Source organism: Amblyomma americanum, chromosome 1, assembly GCF_052857255.1.
Source record: "Amblyomma americanum isolate KBUSLIRL-KWMA chromosome 1, ASM5285725v1, whole genome shotgun sequence".
Lineage (NCBI taxonomy): Eukaryota > Metazoa > Arthropoda > Arachnida > Ixodida > Ixodidae > Amblyomma > Amblyomma americanum.
This window is the reverse complement of record NC_135497.1, coordinates 109,114,439-109,120,863: the sequence shown is the minus strand read 5'-3', so window position 1 is coordinate 109,120,863 and position 6,425 is coordinate 109,114,439. Positions and strand designations below refer to the sequence as shown.

The window sequence follows — 6,425 nt, the reverse complement described above, 5'->3', positions numbered from 1 at the left end:
TGCCAGTTAGTCTGACATATTGTGCCGTGAGTTTAGCCTAACGGCATCATCATCAGGAAAGGTGTGAAACAGCCCCAGGTTTACCAGCGTGCACATCAATCGAGACGATCCTCGACCTAGGAGTGTCGAACACCCCAGGGGAAATGTGTGAGCGTCCTCTGGCGCACGAAAGGGCGTCGCAAATGTTTCGTTTTATCTTCATCCTTTTACTGTCAGAACACTACCATACGATAGCGTCCAACTAAGCCTAGATCGTAATCGGACGCAGAAAAATGCCCGCAGCTACTACATTCCGGCGCCGGCGGAGGCCAGCTGTCGTGCAGCCAGAGCAAGAGCGTGCGGCTATGCGTCACGACGGGGCAAGGGCGAGCGCGCACACCAGCAGGAGCAAGCCGTAGCCAGAGGTGGCGACGACCGCTGAAGCGGAGTCCGCGTTGCCGCCTCGCCTCTCGGGAAGCGTTTTCTCAGTACTGTAGCTCTCTATCGGCATGATCTTGACCGGGTAGAGGCACGGCCTCATGACGACCGTGATAGGCGGTTCCTGGCGCTCGTGATCGGGTACGGTCACCTTCACTGCCGCCGGCAGGTAGCCCTTGGCGCTGACGACAAGCGTGTAGCTGCCGGGCTGCAGTATCCTCCAAAACTCGCCCTGGTCGGTGGACCTGCAGCAGACATCGTGAGTGCGCGCACTGCTGGCAGAAAAACAAGGTGCCTGGCCACTGTGTATAGTAGCGGTTTAAAATATGAGTACGCAGCCCCGACAACGCTGGTCCAGAACATTACGACTGACTTAATACAAAAAGTATTGTGGTACAAGAAAAAAGAACGAAAATTAAAGTGTCCCTGCCCGTGACACTGTCTTGAATGCAGTGCGCCAAACAGCCAAGGAACGGAACAAAAACCTCCCAGAATTTGAGCTGAAACGAAGATGGGGTACAGGAGGGAGAATTATCGTCACAGGACAGGAAAAATACAAGTAACAACATGCATGCATGGGCTTTTTTTTTATTTTGACAAGTGCTCTGCCTCCGTGGTGTCGCTCGTAATACAGTCATGTTGAACCAACTGGCCAGCACATGTCGATTAAGTGCGAAAGTGACTGTACGTAAAGGAGGATTCAGAGGAGTTGACCGGATCGCGAACGATCCGAGCGGACCGCCTACCAAGTGACGCAAACGTCACTCCTCTGACCGTGAGCGTCCTGCGCTGAGTCGCTCAAGGCCGCTAAAAGTCGCTCACTGAAGTGATGAGACATAATTGCACAACTGCATCACTGCACAAATGCGAACTGGCGCGAAGACACGAGACGAACACAGGACTGGCACCAACTACCGAGTTCATTTTTCGGCAAAAGCCACTTGTAAACCACACAGGAATACACAAAACCAATAGAAAAAGAGGGTGAATAAGTATAAGATACACAATGGGGGGGGGGGGGGGCAAAGTTGCATGAGCAGAAATTAAAAAAAGGGCAATGATCCTCCGCTCAAAAAAAAAAACAATTTCTTGGTCTGAAAGTGACAAGGTTGGTTTGCTCACTCAGGTTTACTCACGCAGAAGTGACGTTTGCGTCGCGTGGCAGGCTGTCCACGCGGATCGTCCGCGACCTGGTCCGCTTGTCTGAAACCATCTTTAGGCTGCATGCCTATACTTCCATACAGATTAGGCCTGCGCCATGAAGCTAGACGACTATGGCGCGCAGAAGCCTGATTACGTATGTGTATATGCATTTGACAGTGAAGGCATGAATTTTACCGAACAGATCAGTTACTTTTCCTCTCATGAATCACCATTGTAAAAATTGGTTTTCAGGGAAAGGAAATGGCGCAGTATCTGTCTCACATCTCGGCGGACACTTGAACCACGCCGTATAAGGGAATGGGTGAAGGAGGAACTAATAGAAGAAAGGGAGAAAGAGGTGCCGTAGTGGAGGGCTCCGCAATAATTTCGACCACCTGGGGACCTTTAGCGTGCACTGACATCGCACAGCACACGGGCGCCTTAGTGTTTCGCCTCCATCGAAACGCGGCCGTCGCGGTCGGGTTCGAACCTGGGAACTCTGGACCAGTAGCCGCGGAGCGCCCTAACCACTGAGCCACCGCAGCGCGTCAATCACCAGTGTCATGAGGCCCATTTTTGTTCAATGTGATGAAGGCCGCCGCGGTGTCTGAGTGGTTATGCATGGCGCTCGGCTGCTGGCCCGTAAGACACGGGTTCGATCCCGGCCGCGGCGGTCGAATTTCGATGGTGGCGAAGTTTTAGAGGCCCGTGTACTGTGCGATGTCAGTGCACGATAAAGAACCCCAGGTGGTCGAAATTATCCGGAGCCCTTCACTACGGCGTCCCTCATAGCTTGAGTCGCTTTGGGATGTTAAACCCGCATAAACCAAACCAAACCATTAATGTGATGTGTAGATTGCTGTATTACACGGGGTCCGTGATTTGTACCCGTCGTATTGCAAGCGCGTGCTGCTGGCAGTACGTTAGCTATGACGTAAACGGGTGTATGGGCAAAATGGTTCACCTGAATCCTACGTTCCGCTCCCGGATCGTGAGCAAGGCCCCCGGTATGTGCGTTCCGTCGGGGCCCTTGATGTATCCCCGGATAGCGCGCTGAACCTGGCCCAGCAGGTGTATGATGGCCTCCTTGTTTCTCCGACCAGAGCCTGCGCAGCGTGTTCTCGGAGGGGACCCTGCAGCATGACAGTGCCAGGTCCACAATGAGCGTGCCCTCTCGCACGTACGCGTAGTCCTGCATCAGGCCGGGCCTCTTCTTCCAAGCAGCCGCGTTGGTAACACCGCCCGGAAAGCCTCCCACGCGGCCGCCGGGGCAGGTCTGGGCGCCATTCTTCATCTCCTGGTTGAGCTGGGCGTAGCCGATCGAGAGGTTCCGCAACACGTCCTCGTCGGGAGCCTCACTGGGCGAACTACTGGCGCTGTTGTGAAAGCCGTAGGCCACAGCGATGCCGCCGTCACCGCCGCGCACGTGTGCGCCCAGTACGAAGCTACCGCGCTTGAGCCACTGCATCACCAGCTGCACTTGCTCGGGCAGATGGCCCTGGTCGGTGAGCCTACCCGATTTCTCGTCGAAGTAGTCGGGGAAGCCGCCGAGGTCCCGGCTGTGTCCGTCAGCCGAGCAGTCGTCTCTCGGGGTCTCGTTGACGGTGGCGGACTCCAGCCAAAAGAGGATGTGAATCTCGGTGTTGTTGACAACGCGCGCCACGGTCTCATCACGCTCGTACTCGCGCAGAAGGTGCGACGCCAACTTGATCAGTAGCTCGCTGCCGGCCGGGAAGTCAGCCAGGAGGTGCACACGCGGCACCAAAAACTGCCGCCGCGGCTTCCGCGAGATGACGAGCACGTACACGGGGCTGTTTGCCACTTTGCCCACAATCTCGAGCCGGGTGAGGTTGAGGTACGCCTCGTGCAGTCCCTGCACGGCCTCGCGCCGAGTCTGCTTGGTGTGGTACGTCAGGTCCTCCGCGTCGTCGGCGCCGACCAGCGTGCACGTGCTCGCCACGATGTGTAGTGCCAGCAGGCTGAAACGCAGCATGGCAGCGACTGACGGTGAACGCTGCTGTTCTTCTTCCTGTCTCTGCGTGCACACCGTGCCGAGCAAATGGCAGTTTTCGTCGTCTTTAAGCCACGAAACGAAACATGCCGCAGTATTATAGTGTTTGAGTTTGGCTCAGTGAGAAATCCAACTGGAAGCGGCCAGAGAGGTATTAATGACAAACGTTTTCAACCGACCTATACTTAAGAGGATAGCAGGAGCACAGCGAGCCCATCGTTTAGTTGATATATGGTGTGATATACGTCGGGTTTAAGACCCGAAGCGACACGTGGGCTGTGAAGAACGCCGTATAGTGGGGGGCTGCTGAATAATTTAGCCCACCTGGGGTTCTTTAACGTGCACTGACATCGCGCAGTACACGGGCCTCTGTAGCATTTCGCCTCATCGAAATGCGACCACCGCGGTAGGGATCGAACTCGCGTCATTCGGGTTAGCAGCTAAGCACCATAACCTCTGAGTCACCGCGGCAGTGCTTAAACGTTTTGAACACAAAAACAATGTTGTCTATATGTTAAATGTAAACGTTATGTTTATGTCGTCGCAGAATACACAACGTTATTTCAATATTCGTAAAAAGTAACGTTATTACAAAGTTTTGTGCTACCTGGGAGCTTAGCCTCATAACATCCCGAGACCGGGAGTGTAAAATTAACTGTGACACCGATTTCTTTCATACGCTTGGGATACGATGACTTCGGTTTCAAACGTGACTGAAACATATTTTGCTGCGTTTCGAACCTTTGGCTGTATGCTGGGAAATCTCCTATATTAAGGAACTCACGACATGGTCCAAGCACAGGCGAAATGTAAAATTGCCTCTTCGCTCCAATGTGTGCTTATGTGAGTTGGTTGCACTGTTGCGTTTGTTGTTAAGTGCTTAAAAGCGCTTCAACTCCTGTTTGAATGTGTGTGAATCCGCTTGCTTATTTCGACCGCCACTGTACAGCGTGCTCGCACTGTCTTCCACTTTTTTAAGAGCTCCTGAAGAGGATGGAAACAGTACGACTTTGACCATACTCTCTGGATGGCAGCACAGGTTAAAAAAAAAGTCTAGAAAGGGACTTTTATGGCATTAAACCTCCATCCATGGCTGCCGCGCCTGCGATTCCGCTGTCCAATATATACTGAACAAAGTTTTCATAACCGGGTCTCAGGAGGATATAAGAAGTTATGGCATTCGAAAATCTGAAGAACTGAGCTTCTCAGGGTATCAACTCCTCGATAAACTACTCCTGAGCGCTGGAAGCGCGCTTTGAAAAATGCGCTTACGGCCAGCTTTTCGAGACATGCGCCACCATCGCTTCAATAAACTCGAATTTGCAGCTTTATACTCTACAGACCAAAATGAAACATTATGGACAGGCCCTTTGAACGGTTGGGAAATCCATTGCAATTATAAATAAAAAAGGAATCTTTATTTTGTGTGTGTGTGTGTCGAGGGGTGGAGGGAGGGGGATCGCGATCTTTGCCGTTTGAAAGGTCAAAGTAAATTCTGCCGAAAGAGTATGACTGCATGCTCTGTTAACCAGGTAGCCATGGATAATATGTATATCGTAGCAAACCGCAAACATGGATTGAAGGAAAAGGATACGATAAAGCTTTTACAGGAGGGTGGCGCACGTTGTACCGTATACTTAGGTGTTGGAATTTTCGGTTTAAACCGAAAAACACCGCGTAAAAGTATGCCGAATTCATTTTTTAAAACTCAGTTTTAACCGAGAAAGGTCGGATTTTCTGGAATGCATGTCACAGCTAGCTGACTGTTCACTACCAGCTACAATAGGCCACAGGAGAAAATGATAAAAGTGCTGCAACCAGGAACGTAGTGAGACAACGGTGTGTTTGAAATTTAGTGTCGTGATGCGGCGTTTGTGGGTTTTAAGGCATTGTTCCGCACACTCAGACAATCCTTTGCAGATCTAGAGGCTTCTCGTCTTAGCTAAATGCTGTTGGTTAGCGTATACACCGTCTACTAAGACTTATCACCGGCTTAGGGCCGTCGCTTGATCAAGTAGATTTTCCCAGTGCATGTAACTACGCTGACAACTTTCGAACCGTAACCAGTGTCCAAGCGAAACTATGCATAAACGTCGCAGAAGTTTCATGTTCTAGCTTCCGCGACGACAGTTCCATCCATCGCTGCCTTCAGCACGCTGACAATATGATGCTGGCCCATTTACATTTGTGCCTCACGACTCGATAATTTAACACGGATATTTCTGCTTTTTATTGTTACCGTACAATTTCCTTCGGCGAGGATATAAATAATGCTTAATAGGAGTATTTGTATATTAATGCTAAAAGTCCAGAATAAATTCTACGTAACTTTTACCGCGCGTAGGCATCGTATAGTTCACAAAAAAGACCCCCCCCCCCCCCCACCGAAAAAACGTACACAAGAAGTTATATTCGCCGAAAAAAACCAAAAGCTGCGTTCCGAAATACACATCGAAAAAAGTCCGCCGAAAGTCCAAAAATAGAAACCGAGAAGTCCGACCTCTTCGTATACTTAACGCTAAAGAAGAGCGAGGCCCAGAAGACCAATAGAACGATTCGGAAATCGGGCAATCGAGGTACCTATATTTGCACCGACGGAGAGGCTAGAAGGATTATGAATATATATCCCGCTAGAGGAACTAAACGAGGCCCATAATTTAGCGCGAAAGTTCAGGTTGGCAAGAATCAAAGCAGAGTGGGCTCTACTGGACTGGCTAATATTTCCTTACATAATTTCTACTGAGGATAAGGGGGATATTCCGGAGGACCTATGGGGCAAAATTATTATCAGTCTGATAGCCAGGAATATGCGCCCGGAATATCACAAGGAAAGAAGGGAAGCAAGAGCCAGAGC

At 50.9% G+C, this 6,425-nt stretch overlaps 1 pseudogene across 1 annotated transcript; it reads right to left on the bottom strand.

The window, feature by feature from the left end:
- Positions 1-281: 281 nt before the first annotated feature.
- LOC144134839 (carboxypeptidase M-like) lies at positions 282-3,578 on the bottom strand (annotated as a pseudogene). The gene is made up of 2 exons (XR_013315278.1): positions 2,525-3,578; positions 282-662 (listed from the first exon to the last, which is right to left on the bottom strand). The product of XR_013315278.1 is annotated as a carboxypeptidase M-like (transcript).
- Between the last annotated feature and the right edge of the window lie 2,847 nt (positions 3,579-6,425).